At 43.4% G+C, this 15296-nt stretch overlaps 1 protein-coding gene across 1 annotated transcript in view; it reads right to left on the reverse strand.

Moving 5' to 3' along the window:
* Positions 1-12163: 12163 nt before the first annotated feature.
* The window catches only part of LACTB2 (lactamase beta 2), a 35350-nt gene continuing 32217 nt past the window's right edge, over positions 12164-15296 (reverse strand). The window contains exon 8 of the mRNA XM_081069893.1: positions 12164-15100. The gene's annotated coding sequence lies outside the window, so the exon portion shown is untranslated. The remainder of the gene's footprint in view (positions 15101-15296) is intronic.

Below are 15296 nucleotides of genomic sequence, written 5' to 3' on the forward strand. Positions count from 1 at the left end.
GCCGTGGGCCCGCTGCCCGGCGACGGTCGGGTCCTGCGCGGCGTGGCCGCGGCTCCGCTCCAGCGCAGGGGTTGGGAGTCGTTGGACGCGCGAGCTGCCCGCACGTCGGTTGTCCGCGGGCCGCCACGTGCTGTGGGTGCACGGCCGCGGGCGTGCTTTGCCTCCCTCCTGGCCACCCTGGGCTTGGGGGTCAGTGCCAGCTTCCATATTGTCACTTCTAAAGAGCCACTGCCACCAACAGCAGCTCCACACAGGAGCACGACCTAACTACACAAGGGTGCGGTGCATTCTTTTGTCTTAGCATCGGCCTTATGAATCAATTTCGGAGTTATTTGAAACGCGCCTGGGAACATGTTCCTAGTCTTTGTAGGCTTGAACTAGTGTCCAAAAAAGAACAACTCCTATTTGGGCCCACCTCCCCAGCCCCCCACTGAAGACGACGGGATGGGTCCGTTGGGTTTACCTGCTTCGTGCTTATGATTAACAACACTTCTTGGTCACTTAGGGAGATGGTAGAAAGGTTTGTAGATTTGACACACCCTCCTCTTTCCTCTTTCTGCCCAAACCACGACTCCTTTGTATTCTTTTCTCCTGGTGAATTACACTACCATTTACCCATTTGCCAAATCTAGAAATCCCTCATCCTGCACTGATTCCTTTCACATCCTTCCACATCCAAACTTTTATCAAACCCAGGCAATTCTGTCCTGCATCCCGGGGAAGGTACTGTCACAGCCTCAGGAGGGGACTTAACCTCTTACCCTACAATATGACAACTCTGGTCAATCACTCAGTAATTTTACAACATGGGTTTTTGAATCAGAATTCTGCCACTTATTATCTATGTGATCATGGACAAGTTACTTGATCTCCATGAGACTCGATTTTCACTTTATGTATGCATGTATTACAAATATTTATTGGGCATCTACCACGTGCTACCCTGGGGACAGAACTGAATGAAAAATACAAATTAACCTATTCTTTTGGGCTTTCATTCTAGAGGTGGGAGAAAATCTTTAGGCAAAATTAAAAAATTAAAACATGTTACATTGAGATGAAGTTCCAGGAGAAAAATGAAGCAAGGGGAATAGAGATAGTGTGAAGAAGGTGCATTTGCCTGAAGACCTGAATGAGGTGAGAGAGCAAGCCACACGGATATCATCTACAAAAAGGATATTTGTAGTACTTATTTTGACAATTAAATGAGATGATTCAAGAAAAGTGCTTGGCAGAACATTAGGGCTCTATAAATATTACTATTTTGCTCCTTTCTGGTCAAGTGATTGCAAATTTCACTCACTTCCAAATCGCCTTCCAATTTTTACATTAGAATGATGCGTCAAACAGGCTTAAAATGTTTGGCTGGTTTCCCTTTCCCTTCATGGACAGCTAGCATGACTAAATAGCCCTTTATGATTTGGCCCCTGCCTACCCAAACAGGTTCAAACACTGCTTTTGTAGGCCCCAATCTCAGTACCAGCATTACAGGCTCCACACACTGTTACACCCTCTAACACACTCTCTTTCCAGGCTGTCCCCTGGCTTTGTGTCTGCTGCTGCTTCTGTCTGTGATTTTTTTCTACTGTCACCTCATATACCCAGGACACTCCTACTGTTCCTTCAAGTCTTGTTCACGTGACCTCTAGAAACCTTCACTGACTTCTGTGAAGGTCTTTTATGATTCAATTGTATTTTTTTAACAGCTTTATTGAGATATAATTTATGTCACATAATTCACCAATTTCAGGTATTCAATTTTTTAAATTAAATGTATTGAGGTGATATTAATAAAATTACATAGGTTTCAAGTGTGCAATTCTATAATCTATCATGTATATATTGCATTGTGTGTTCACCACCCAAAGTCAAATCTCCTTCCGTCACCATATATTTGATCCCCTAAGGTGCAGTATACGATTTGATGCTTTTAAATGTATTTACAGAGTTGTGCAGCCATCACCATAAACTAGCTTTAGAACTTTTTTATTGTCCCCCAAAGGAAGACTTAGTCTTTGTTCTTGAAATGCATATAGCTGGAATGGAAGACGGACAATAAACAACTAATTTACCAATGTGATGGGTGTTTTCAGGACATGCTTAGTGAAGGGTGTAATGGAAGTGTTCTAGGTCATTTGGAACTTAATCGTTCCACTGAAGTTGAGTTTTTAAACTGAAATTGACTCTTTCAAACCTTCAAATTTAATTACTTTGCACTCTTTTAAGAGAAAATACCCCCATTGATCTTTCAGTTGCATAAACTTACCATATTCTGGTCAGCCATAGGACTTGAGCTAACCATTGGATTTGGCAAGACACAGGATGTGTGGTTGTGTCAGTTTGGGTTTTCCAGGAAACAGATGCCAAAACAGACTTAGAAATGTAAGAGATTTATGGCCCATAACATTTGTGAAAAATAGAGGAGAGAGGAATCAGTAGGGACAGCCTTCAGACTATAATTCAGGTCTGACGTCTGTGAAAGGAAGGAAGGAGAACTGGCAGGAAGAGCCTCAGACAGAGGTGCAGTCTGAGAAGGTTTCAGCCAGCCTAGTGGAGCTCCAGCGCACTGGGCAGAAATGGTGGGTCCTTGCACCTCTGCTGTGCTCAGTCAGGGACTAGAGGCTTCCTGCTGCACTCCTGCCATCTTCCAGAGAAGGTCGCAGCTTCTGTCAGGAGGCCCTGAGCTGCAGCTCTCTCCTGGGCTCTGGTAACTACACCTTGCCCTGTCCCTTGAGACACTCCACTGTTAATAGTCTCAGGTACTGCACTGTCTCTTGCAGCCTACTTATACTCTCCCCGTAACTTTGAACAGTCCTTTTATGACAATTTCCCCAAATGACCCATTTGGTTGTGCTATGACCCTGATTTATCATTACAAATGTCATTAGTGACCTTGAAGAGAGTGTTTTCTTTGGAATGGTAGAGATAAATGGCTGATTTGGAGTGGGTTTAAGAGAGAATGGGAAGTGGCAAGATGGAGGCATGAGTACAAGCAACTCATTTGAGGGTGTTTTCCCATAAGAGGAGGCAGAGATATGAGCAAGTAGCTGGAGAGGAGTCTAGGGAAGGTTGTTGTTTTCTTTTGGGATGTGATCTATTATGACGTGTTTACACACAGGGAATGGCCTTTAGAGAAGTTTCTTCTGTAGGGGATACTTGCAGAAGCAAAGTTCTTAAGTAGGTAAGAGGTGATGACATCTAGTGCACAAAGAGCATCCACGGTAACAAGGATGGGTTGCCCATGGTAACAAGGATGGGTTGCCCATGGTAACAAGGATGGGTTGCCCATGGTAACAAGGATGGGATACCCACAGTAACCAGAGGGAGAGCAAAGTTCATGGATAGGTTGATAATGGCCAGATGAAGTTGTCTTATGATTGCTTCTATTTTCTCAGTACAATATGAAGTGGAATCATCAGGAGTGGGGATAGCATAGGGGAGTGAGGAGAGAATGGGGAAAAACTATGCATGTGTGAGTGGATTAGGGAAATATAATCAGAGAGCAAAGCCTACATGGGACTTGTAGACATGAATTTAAAGTAAGATAAGTAAGCAGAGTCATGTAACTGTGTCCAGTCACATCCCCCTGTGGAAAGCAGAGAGTTGGGTTTTGCCAGGCTAGTGTGACATAGGGGCAAGGCTGCTGAGGATGGATGTATGCAGACGAGGGCACGGGTGATGAAGCAAGAGCTGGGAGGGGGTGGTTGTGCTCCTTGTACTCTGTCACCCTCACCCTCCCAGCCTCTCTTTTCTGCTGTGAAAGCCAAATCTTCAGACTGCGTCACTGAGGGTCCCTTGCCCTTGGACTTCTAGTTGTGTTTTGCCAAAGGAAAACACTGGCCAAAAGTCAGAGGAAAGTTTCGGGGATTTATTCTCCCTTGGTCCCGTTTTGCCTTACTATGGTGCCAGCAGTGACTGTGTTCTCCTGTGGCCATAGCCCTTGTCAGCCTTTCTCTCACAGTTCCAGCTTTGCGCGGCTCAGTACCTCATTCTCTCCCCTGCCTCTTCAGGCTGTTGGTGGTAATGGCTTCCCACATTCCCAGGCCCTGGGAGCTTCCCTATCTCAGTTGGCTCCCTCAATCTACCCACTCCACTGTGAATAGCCCTTTCATTAAACTCTCTCTGGTTAAACCCTTTTGAGCGTGCCCTCTGTTCCCTGCCAATTCTCTGACACATACAGAAGACAGAGAAACCGTGCTAGGACCTCTGCATTGGAAGCGTCCATGGGTTGAGGACGGTTGGTGTGGGGTAGCTGGTTGAGGAGGAAGTGGTCAGAGAGTGGGATGCTGTGGGAATGAGTTCAGAGGTCATGCAGTCATTGGCAGTGAGATGGAAAGGGCATGGTGAAGGGAGTGGGTGGATGAGGTGGACGGGGAAGGGGTGCACTGCAAGTGAGGGGTCAAGACAGGAGGAGGATGGAGTGCTTGACACACACTTTACGAGGATGTTCAGTTCCCAGGAATGACTGAAGGAGTAAAACGGGAAGGGAGCCAGTGGCTGACCAGGTGCTAACACCCAGCACGAATGAAGGAGTCAGGGAGGTTAGCAGCTGATTGCCATGGCAGGTAGAAAGTGGGTGGTATAGTGGGAGGGCATGGACTTCCAGAAAAGCTGGGCTTTCTGAGTGAGGGAGGAGACCCGTGTGTGAGGATCGTGAAACACCCCGTCTCCACCCGTAGGCTCTGTGGTAGGTGGGACGCGGAAGGGAAAAGGCAGCCACCCTTCAGGAGGCTCTAGGAAAGCAGCTCTCTGTTCTCAGAGCTGCAGCCACGTTTCTGCACAAGAGGGCAAAGAAGATCTTCAGAAAGAGGTGGAGGGTGTGGAGGACTTGGCAGAGGACGCATCTGGGGTTCTAGGGGATACAGTGGACGGTTTGGGGTCTGGGTGGGGTCAACAGCTTGCATCAAGGGGTTGAACAGAGCCATGTGGAAGAGAATGTAGAGATGATGGGTGACGCTGCAGGTTTGCCTCTGGAGGAGACTAAGGTGGGAAGGGCTCTGTCACCGGTGGAATTATCCTGATGGTCTTCTAGGGGAAAGTGGGAAATCAATTCTAATTTTAGCTTCCTTTTTAGGACTGGCCTCTTAAGATGTTTATAGGGAGGGGTGACTGCCATTAAATCTTCTGAGGGTGGGTCATGGTAGTGGGGAAAGTGGTCTAACCGAGGCCCTTGGTGCTCTGGAGGCCTGTCTAAAGCAGACTGATCGCTCAGGTGTGTCCAGCTCTGTGCTGCCGACTGCGTGTACGAGGTCTGACAATGAAGTTCGCGAACTTGGTGCAACGGTGTTGCTAACCTTTTTTGCTATCAGAGGGATTATTCGTTATGAATTTGTACCGACTAGACAAACAGGTAACCAAGTTTACTATTTGGAAGTGCTGAAAATGCTGCATGAAAAAGTCAGACGACATGAACTTTTCACCAACAATTCATGGCTCTTGCATCACGACAATGCAGCAGCTCACACGGCACTGTCTGTGAGGGAGTTTTTAGCCAGTAAACAAGTAACTGTATTGGAACACCCTCCCTACTCACCTGATCTGGCCCCCAATGACTTCTTTCTTTACCTGAAGAGAAAGGAAATATTGAAAGAAAGACATTTTGATGACCTTCAGGACATCAAGGGCAATACAACAACAGCTCTGATGGCCATTCCAGAAAAAGAGTTCCAAAATGGCTTTGCAGGGTGGACTAGGTGCTGTGTCTGGTGCACAGCTTCCCAAGGGGAGCACTTTGAAGGTGACCGTAGTGATATTCAGCAATGAGGTATGGAGCACCTTTTCTAGGATGAGTTCACGAACTTAAATTGTCTGACCTCGTACAGTAACCACACGTAGTCTGGGTAAGTGGCGTTTTGGCAAAAGTAGCCTGGACCCTGAAATGCTGGGATTTTTCTGGATACTTTTTAGTGATTTGAAACAGGACAAAAGGCAGATTGTTTGAAATTGGGTCCATCCAGGAAAAACTGCAGCATAGGGTTAACATAATTATGAGAATTATAAAAGAAACAGAAAGACAGTCTTTGCCCTCACAGACATTCTCTCTAGTTGGCCATTCAAGACACACAGAATGAAGAAGTGCGGCGAAAGTGCCCAACAGAAGAACTAAAATGGGACTGCTGGGTTTCAGCCTCTGCTAGGGGACCAAAGGATGAAAAATAGGAAACTAATCTTTGTCGCCTGCCTACTATGTTCCAGGTAATTTGTTCTCACATAGGTTATAACATTTAGTCTTCACAGAAGCTCTGTGAAATAGGTGTTGTTATTTTAACTTAAAAATGGGAAAATGGAGGCGTAGAGAGGCTAAGGGATTTACCCCCAGGGCTAGTAATCTGTCTGTCTGCCAAACCCATCCTTAGTTCACGAGCTTCACTTACCAGGAAGACTCTGAACCTCCAGAGTGCAGTGATTCCCAGCCTAATCCATTCAAGAGACTGGTTCCTGCCTTGACAAAAACCACGAAGCCCAGTTTCCCTTTTAAAGCAGGCAGGTCATTTAGCTATTTATATGCTATTGTTATATCATTTAAACTTTGAAAATATATAGTTGTGTTCCCATTGTGAGGAGGAAGTTGTATTTCTCTGAGGAAGCAAAACCACTCCATTAATTGTAGGAAATGATATAATTTTCTTAAGTACAAATTGGACGGCTTTGGGAACTATGCATCAAAGTTATAATGCAGTGTGTTGTTACGGTGTTAGCAGGTAGATGACATCACATTAGACGGGATTGAGCAGTTGACGGAGGGCTGGCTGGTCGTAGTTATGAACAGTCTGTAACCCACCCAGGTTAGCCCTGTGTCCCTCTAGGGGTAGGACTTCTAACCTCTAGAAGCTTAAGGAGCCCAAGTGGAGTTTCTCCGCTTATTTAACCTGTAACTTATTTCACTTTATATCATTTATCTCACTTAGCACATCAAGGGCCTGAGTTAATGTTTCTCCCATAGACGAGGTCAGTTTCAGAAAGTGGTGAATGAATGCAAAGAAATGGAAACAGGAAGTGTAAATGCTTTCAAGAAGTTTAGCTTTGAAGGAGGGAAGAGAGCAGGGTATGTACAGAGGAATAAGGGAGTTAAGGTCAGCTTTGTGTTGGCTTTTGAATGATGTGACAGCTGAACATGTTTAGATGACGAGAAGGAGGGAAGAGAGGGAGAGGTTGCAGGCATTGGGAGATGGGGACAGGGGAGAATTGATGGACTGACGTCTCCAAGGTCGGGATCCCCCACAACAAAGGTAGAGGATTAACTTTAATAGGAAGGGGCACCTCTTTTCACATTGAAAGGAAGGAGGGAGGAGGAAAGGTCAGGAGAGACAAGGCAGCCACAGAACTGAGAATGGAGGTTATTCCACATGGCTGATGCGATCAGGAAGGGCGAAGCGAAACACTGGGAGCTGGATTCGTTTTGAATGAATGAAAGCCCCGGCAGCAATAAGGGTGGAAGCAAAGATGGCTGCAGGCGCAGGGGATTTTCAGGAGTTGGATGGCATTGTGATGGTTTGGAGAGGGAGGAGACTGTCAGCCCACTTCAGGGGAATTGTGGCTTGAGAGGAGGGCTGGGCTATTTAGAGCAACTGGTCAAGGACATTGTTTGGTGCAGTGGTGGAGGACATAGGGAGCTTACTTATAATGGAATGGATTATATTAGTTATAACCCTTCTAGTTGCAAATGACTGAAAGAGAATATATTGAACTGAAAGTTAACAGAGTCAAAAGAAAAGCTTTGGGAACCGGGGTGCATTATAGACTCAGAAACAAGAACCACGTATTTGACCTCATCAGGATTCTTCATCTCTCTCTCTGTCTTTTCCATTCTTTTGTTTCAGTTTGGCTTCATTTTTCTCTGTTGTAAACAGGCTGTATTTACATGGCAGAGAATGTGGTCACTTGAAAGTTCTATCTGAACAATTCCAAGGAAATACCGGGATTAGGCTGGCTTGGTTGCGTGATCATTTCTGAGTCAAATTTTATGGCCCACCTTGGGCCCATGCTTTTCCCTGTGGGTAGGGCAAGGGAGAAGGCGTGGAGGAAGGGGTGTTGGGCAAATAAGAACGTGAACCACCATAGATGCCCCAGAGAACATGGTGGAAAGGTTCTGGAGGTAGAGGAACAGCAAGAGGTGGTAGGATCAGGGGAGGAAAAAACCAACAGTGGCAGGAACAGGAGTGAACAGAAGGATGGAGTCTCTTGTATTTGAGGCAGTGGCCAGGCAGTGCTAGGGTGGATATCGGAAATAATCTCAGCAGATACAGAAGTGGGGAGTCTTGGTTTGAATTTATTGTGCTTTCAAGAGGGCCCTCGTTTTCATGGACAGGAAAATGGTGGTATGTGAGCGGCTCCTGGGGAGGTTGGAACGCGCTGGGCACAGCCGCAGACCCGGGGGCTGCTTCCTGAGGTAACTGGCCACGTCCAGCTGCCAGGCGGGCTGCCCAGTGGATTGCCTTCACCTGAGGAGAATGAGTCATTCTCTTTTTGCATCATTCTGCACAAAATGCTTTCCTCAGTAAGCTGCCTCTGTAATTAGAAGGTCTCCTGCTTTAGGGAACGTGTGACTGGTAGAACTGAGTTGATGATATCTTGTAGCTGTCAAAAAAATGGCGTATGGCTCAGTGCCTAGTAGAACCAAGGTCTTGGGGTGGTGGCCAAGGATACTTGGGAGCTGTTTTCTTGATTGCATCAGCCCAAGACAAAGCTTACAGCACAAATGAAAACAACTACAATGTAGACAGTTCTACAATGTAGACAGTCCCCCAACCACTGCTGATACACATTAATTTTAACCTCATATTAACCTAGAATATAATTTCTATATTCTATATTTTGAAATATTCCCTATTTCAAATAAGGAAACAGAAACTCTGTAAAATAACTGAAGGCTGTATAACTATTAAGTGTTAACTCCCAACGTGAAGAATGTGAATTTTATCTTACAAAGCTATGGTAAAATTTTACTAAAGAATAAAGATGGCATTTTGTGGACTTAAATGGTATAAGCCAGTGAAATAATCATAGGGGAACGTGAATATATTCTGTTAAAAACAACAAAATAATAGCAAATAGTATTTTTTGGGGGCCAAGGACTGTGCTAAACACGATGAACGTTTAATACTCATAACAACTCATGGAATTAGGTACGATTATCATTTCTTTTGTACAGATGAGGAATCGGACAAATATTACTAAACTGTTACTACCACCACCACCATGACGAATGGAAACGGGAACAGGCCATGTACACAGAAACCAATTAGTAATAGTTTAATTCAGGAAATGAACAGAGGCCAGGGAAGCAAAGAGAAAGGGGTAAGCCTCCGAGACTGTCTAAGACAATAGGTTTTGTCCCTGTGAGGCAAGCCACTTTCATTTCCCAGGCAATTTAGCGTCACTCATCTCCACCACCATTTTCTTTGGTCTTCAAATTGAATTGACATCCTGAAACTATAGCATGAATATTGCCCTGCTAAGTGGAGTGGGGATTAAAAGAAATATGAGTGGCCAAGGACAAATTCAGGTTGGGACATGGGAGGACGGTGATGCTATGTACTTAAATGGGAAGGGAGGTAATCAGGAATATAAACTTGTGGAGTGAGAAGACTTCAGTTTTAGATGTATTGAGTTTCTTCACACTGATGTCCGGACTTTGGGGGACAAGAGAAATGAGACCCTGCAGATAGCAAAAGATTTAGGCCTGGGGCTTCGGTGATTGATTCAAGTTCAAGTATATCTCTGGAAATTATTCAGCATGGTGGTAATGATTAACACCACTAAAATGGAGTAGATCTTTGAAGTGGTGAGTTACAAGAAAGAAGAACAACTTGTTAGTCTTGGGGGGGTGCCCATCGTGAGGCGACCAAAGAGGGAACAGGAGCTTAATAGTGTATATGGCATTTAATAGCAATGATTTTCAGAGTGCTTGTCAAACAGTAATTTCCCATGAAGGCTCCATAAAATCTGAATGATGAAACTGTTAAGCTCACAGTATTTTTTTCACTCTGTAATCCTAATAACCGATTTATATTAGGCTTAAATGTTATTGCAGGGAATGTGTCTGTCCAAAGGACAGTATTATTGTAAGCTATTTCCTCTGAAGTTGAATTTCATTAAAAACATACTCCATGAGGCAAGTAATAAAATGGGGGAAAGAAAAAGAGAATAATTATATTAAAGAATTGAATTCCAAGAAAAACTGTTGTAAGACCAGCTTCCAGGAAGCCAAGGCAAAAAGTGAGCATGGTGAATTAAATATTGTCCCATGTAGAGTTTCTGAAACATGGTTGATTAACAGTATCACATGCATCCTCCCTAACGTGGAGATTCTGGTGAATGGCTCTTGCATGGGGTCTGGGAAGCCGTGCATGTTTTATAAATTTCCCCAGGTGATTCTGAGAATTAGTCAAATTTGACATGCACTAGTCTAATAAAGGAAACATACCAGTTTGCAGGAGAGAAAGTTTGTTTCTAGCTCTGAAATCTGAAAGATATCATTCCATGGACACTGAAGAACACTGAATAATAAAACAGACGATGTCCTCAATAGCATTAAAAAAACTAGGTACAGATTTTATATGTGTGTATCTCACGCTGACCTTTGATAAAATGAAAACCAACAACAAAAGACTTAATTCTAATTCTGTTGATGTAGCAAAAGAACCATCTGGGTCAATGGAAAAAATTACATTCCTTGGTCCTCTTCAGAAATTCTGATTCAGTAAATCTGGGCAGGGACCAGAAGTTTGCATTTGTAGTAAGCGCCCCAGTTGACAGTAATGAATGTGGTGCAAGACTACACTTTGCACTGAGAGAATGGTCAACAATATTCCTTAGTTTCAGGTTTAGGTATAAAATCTTGAGATGCACCATTTGTGATAGACATTTTTGTGATTTTTTGAAAATCGATGCAGGGGAAGCAGGATTAGTCTACTTCCACAAAGTAGGCTGGGGAAACTTCTGTGGTATAAAACCAGAGAGTGAAAAATTTTCTTCAACCCTTAGGAAAAATATTAAAAACATAGGTTGCATCATATGCCACTAGCATTGATGTTAGTCTTACCTTAAAAGGAAGAAATTGATACTCAGTGTATTAAAATCTTAGAGAATCATGGGAAAAAAACATATGGGAAAACTAATTGAAAAGTTTGGGCAAAGATGTACTTTTCTCAAAACACTTATGTACAAAAACTATCCCAGTATTAATATAATCATGTACAAAATAAGGTCATATACATGTATCCTGAATTGCTGCAACCTAACGTGTTTGGAAACCTTGGATTTGTAGCAACACATGCTTTTCCAGATTGGTCTTCATTTTAATTAATCAGGAAAACAATTTCTTTTCTTCAGAGGAATACTTCTTTGCTTCTTCGTGATCACTAGCCACCCCAAACTTCTTAAAAACACTAGTAAAAGTAAGTGAGGCAATCTGTCATATACGTTAGCTTTCCTGCAGATTTTGTAGTGGTCACTTGATCAACCATAGAGAAAAAGTGGTGGTGGCTGAAGACTCTGATAGAGGCAGAGCCCTCTTCTTACATTGGCGAGTTACTGAATCCCAAATCCAGTTTAGATCTCAACAAGAGAAAGAAACTACGATAGATCTTTAATACTCTACTGTATTGCGACTGGAAAACAAGGTTAGGATGTACCACAGAGTTACTGGATTCAGTAGTCCTGGGTCTAGTTCTCCTTAGATGGTTTTTGTACTTGAAAATTTTTGTACTTGAAAAGGGAAACTTGAAATATTGTTAAGTCTTTGATTCCAGTTCACCTTAATTCTCCACATCCCTCAGTCTGGATACTAGGTATAGGATTTCCTCTTGTGGAAAACTTCACACTTGAGAATTGTATACAGTAAGGAATATGAACTTAAAGATTCTTATCCTTAGGCCTAAGAGAACATTAAATAAGCATGTACTTCTCATTGTTCCCAATTCCTGATCATGTTGCAGGAGAAAATTCTAGTACAAAAGTACTTGCTCCATTGGACTAAAGAGTTGGAACCAACTCATTGCATAATATCAGTATTTTGTGACATTAAAATGTTTAATCAAACTAATAAATGTACCCAATTTAAAAATTAACTACTACAAACAGGAAAAACATTTCCCCATTGTCTTTCTGAGGTATTTTTTTCTGGTTATTAACCAATAAGATGCTTACATTTCTAGTCTTTGATTTGTCAATTTTAGACTTTATTGACTTTCTATTATCATAGGTGATGATTTAGCATTTTCAACTTCTTCCTTCCTTTCCCCTCCCACAACACAATTTTGCCAGTGTTTACATTATTGCCTATGTAAACATGCAGAGGCAGATAGTATTTCATAGTTATTTCCTTCATTGCGTAGCATTTGGTTTGTGGAATCAATGATTGTCTTATTTTTTTTTCACCAGCATAGTTTTCTATTAACTGGTTATTGTGTCAATTGCTCATCTAGAAGTTTGTATGACCATCAGCAGGTTTCTTCCCCTCAAAGGCTCAAACATACTAGATAATCTATCAGTTTCATTTCCCCCCCTGGAGATCTTTCGCTGAAGACCCCACTTCCTTCTGCCCCTAAATGAAGCAGGCTTTGGGCTCACCTTAGTCTTAGAACTTTTTGACATGTTTCTGTGTTGGATTTACTATTTTAATTGTGTGCCTTCCTTCTGCTTGTTTATTTGGAGTACATTATCCAGTAATTCCCTAAAGAGAGAATAGGGGGAAAAGACTGATAATGATGAGATTTCCTGCTCCGACAATGCCTGGAAATTGGTAGCAAGTTTCATGCTGGTCCATCACTCTGGTAGGCACAGAGAGACTTGCAAGGGAGGGAACACTGAGGTGTAGCCCTGGCATAAATAAGAAGAACCCACACATGAATCTTTCTTTTTTTCCACGATTCTAGCTTCCCTGCTACTAGCCAACTTTACTGGTTTTTTCTTAAAGTGACAATCTGGAGATATGAAAATACTGCCAGATACTTAAGTCTGACAGAAACACTCAGAAACGACTCTGGTTGTAGAGTTGGCCCAGTCATTCCGTGAGCTACTGCAGAGAACTCTATTTTGGAAAGAAAGGAAAGCTATTCAGTAAGGAATTAATATTAGTTGAGAATCTTCCCATGAGACTCTTCATCTGAGAACAGACCTTGCCCACTCTGGCTACAGGGGCAGTTGGCACATGACCAAAGCTGACCAAGTACAGTATCTGTTTCCTGGACCACAGGGATGGGCCTAAGGAATGTAATGAGTCAACAGAAATCAGAGTCCTTCCTCTAGGATTTTCCAAACCGGAACTAGAAGAACCGGCTTTCCCTGCTGGTTATGGAATGGTTAGGAATATGTGCCTCGAGCTGCCCGTAACCAGGTCCCCCGCCATTTGAAGAAGCCATCTGCTTCTAAACCAAAAAAGCAAAACAAAACAAAACAGGTGAGAGGTTTGGGGTTGTATCGATGGGCTCCAAATCCTTGCTCTTGTTCAAGCCCGGCTCCACCCTTATCCTTCTCAGATTGGTTACATGCGCCAGCCAACATCCCCTTTTGCTTAAGCTAGTGGAAAATGTTTCTGTCACCTGCAACAAAATATATCCTATCTATTTAGCCCCAGCTCCAAATATCTAAGTGCCTATTAGGTATCTCCCTCTGGATGATCCTTGGAACTGCAATCTCCTATCTGTAATGCAATGCCTCTTTCCTCATTTCCCCCCTCTATGTACCCCGTTTCCTATATCTTCTCATCCTGGTTATCAACATCTACCCTGCTGCCGAAGCCAGAAATGCATAGTTCTGCTAGACTTTTCTACCTGGTTCCCACCCTCATAATCTGATCGATTCCTAAGTGCTATTCCTTTTCTTAAACATTTCTCGTATCAGATACCCTGTCTTCTACCACCTTCAAGACCTCTTCTGCTTCTTCCTTTTTCCTTCCCCCACTGTACTGAAAATGTCAAATCTCAGGATGCTTATCTTGCCCATTGCCTGCAGAATGGGGTCCCCTCCTGATGAAGTTTCCCATGACCCTTCCGGTCTCAAATGATTAATTACACCAATCAGGTCCTCTTCTATGAGGTCTGAATCTGAGACACATGGAAGGCTACGCAGTTGTTGCAAAACAGACGCTGAAGCTCTACAGAGAGAAGGCAGAGGTGATGACAAGGAGAATGTAGAAACTCGAGTAAACAGAGAATGGGTAAGCAGAAGCTACAAGTAATCCGAACCTACTGGATATACTGAACGGAGGGCAAAATAATTGGCTGGAGTGAGAAACAAAAAGAGGAATGAAATCACCAAAATGGTTGGGGGCAAACTCTTGCTGTTGAGGCAACAATGCTAGACCTGCCCTGGATCCTAATCTGATTTCTAATTCCCAAGTTATGTGTACATTCCAGCCTGTGCCAAAGCGTGGCTGGGTGTCAATACATCGGTCCCTGTGCGACTTGTGTGTGCCAAGATTCTTCTTATTCCTGACCTCAACCCACAAACACTATGTAGCCTCGCCATCATTCCCCAACCACGTGGTGCTCTGCCCTATCTGTGAATGTGCATGTACCATTCCAACTGGAACAATTTTTCTCCTCTTCCAAATACCCCTAACTTCTTCACCTGGCTACCACCTTACTCATCTTTTAAGACAGAGCTCAGACTCCTGTGAGCAGCGTCCTATAACCCAACCAGGTTAGATACTCTTTCCAGACAAATTTAATGGTACTGCATATTGTAACTGTCTTATCTCCACAGCTAGACTATGAGCTGCTTTTGAGAGCAGAGATGCCGTTCCCCTTTGTACCGGACCCAACACCCAGCACATAGTGGATACTCAATGAACGCCATTGTTTTTGTTGAAGCTCAGCTGCCTAGACACTTCCAAAAACCAATACATGTGATAGCCTTCCATGACCACCCCTCTGCCAACAGATCCACTTGCAGTTTGAAGTGTGCCATGGTACTTACAAAAGACAATGATATGGAATCAATGCTTCCTCAGTTCAGAATGCCATTCTCATCCCTGTCCCCAACTCCCTCCAAGAATGGAAGCAGGAAGACCAGAGTTAAGGGCTATTGCAGTATTCCAGGCAAGACAGGATGATGGCCGAAGGAATATCGGTGGAGTAAGAGGCAGCGACGAATTCTAGAGGTGGAAGTCAGTAAGTACTTGGTGAAGAACTAGAAAGAGACGAGGGAGCGCGGCCTATCAAAAATGACTATTGGGTTTTCTGCTTCCATCAACTGAATGTTTTAATTCAGAGATAGGGAAGAATGGAGAAGCAAGTAAAGAGATAACTAAATATTCATACAGATTTCTCGTCTAAATTTTGTTGATATGT

Source organism: Rhinolophus hipposideros, assembly GCF_964194185.1.
Source record: "Rhinolophus hipposideros genome assembly, chromosome: 13".
NCBI classification, from domain to species: Eukaryota; Metazoa; Chordata; class Mammalia; order Chiroptera; family Rhinolophidae; genus Rhinolophus; species Rhinolophus hipposideros.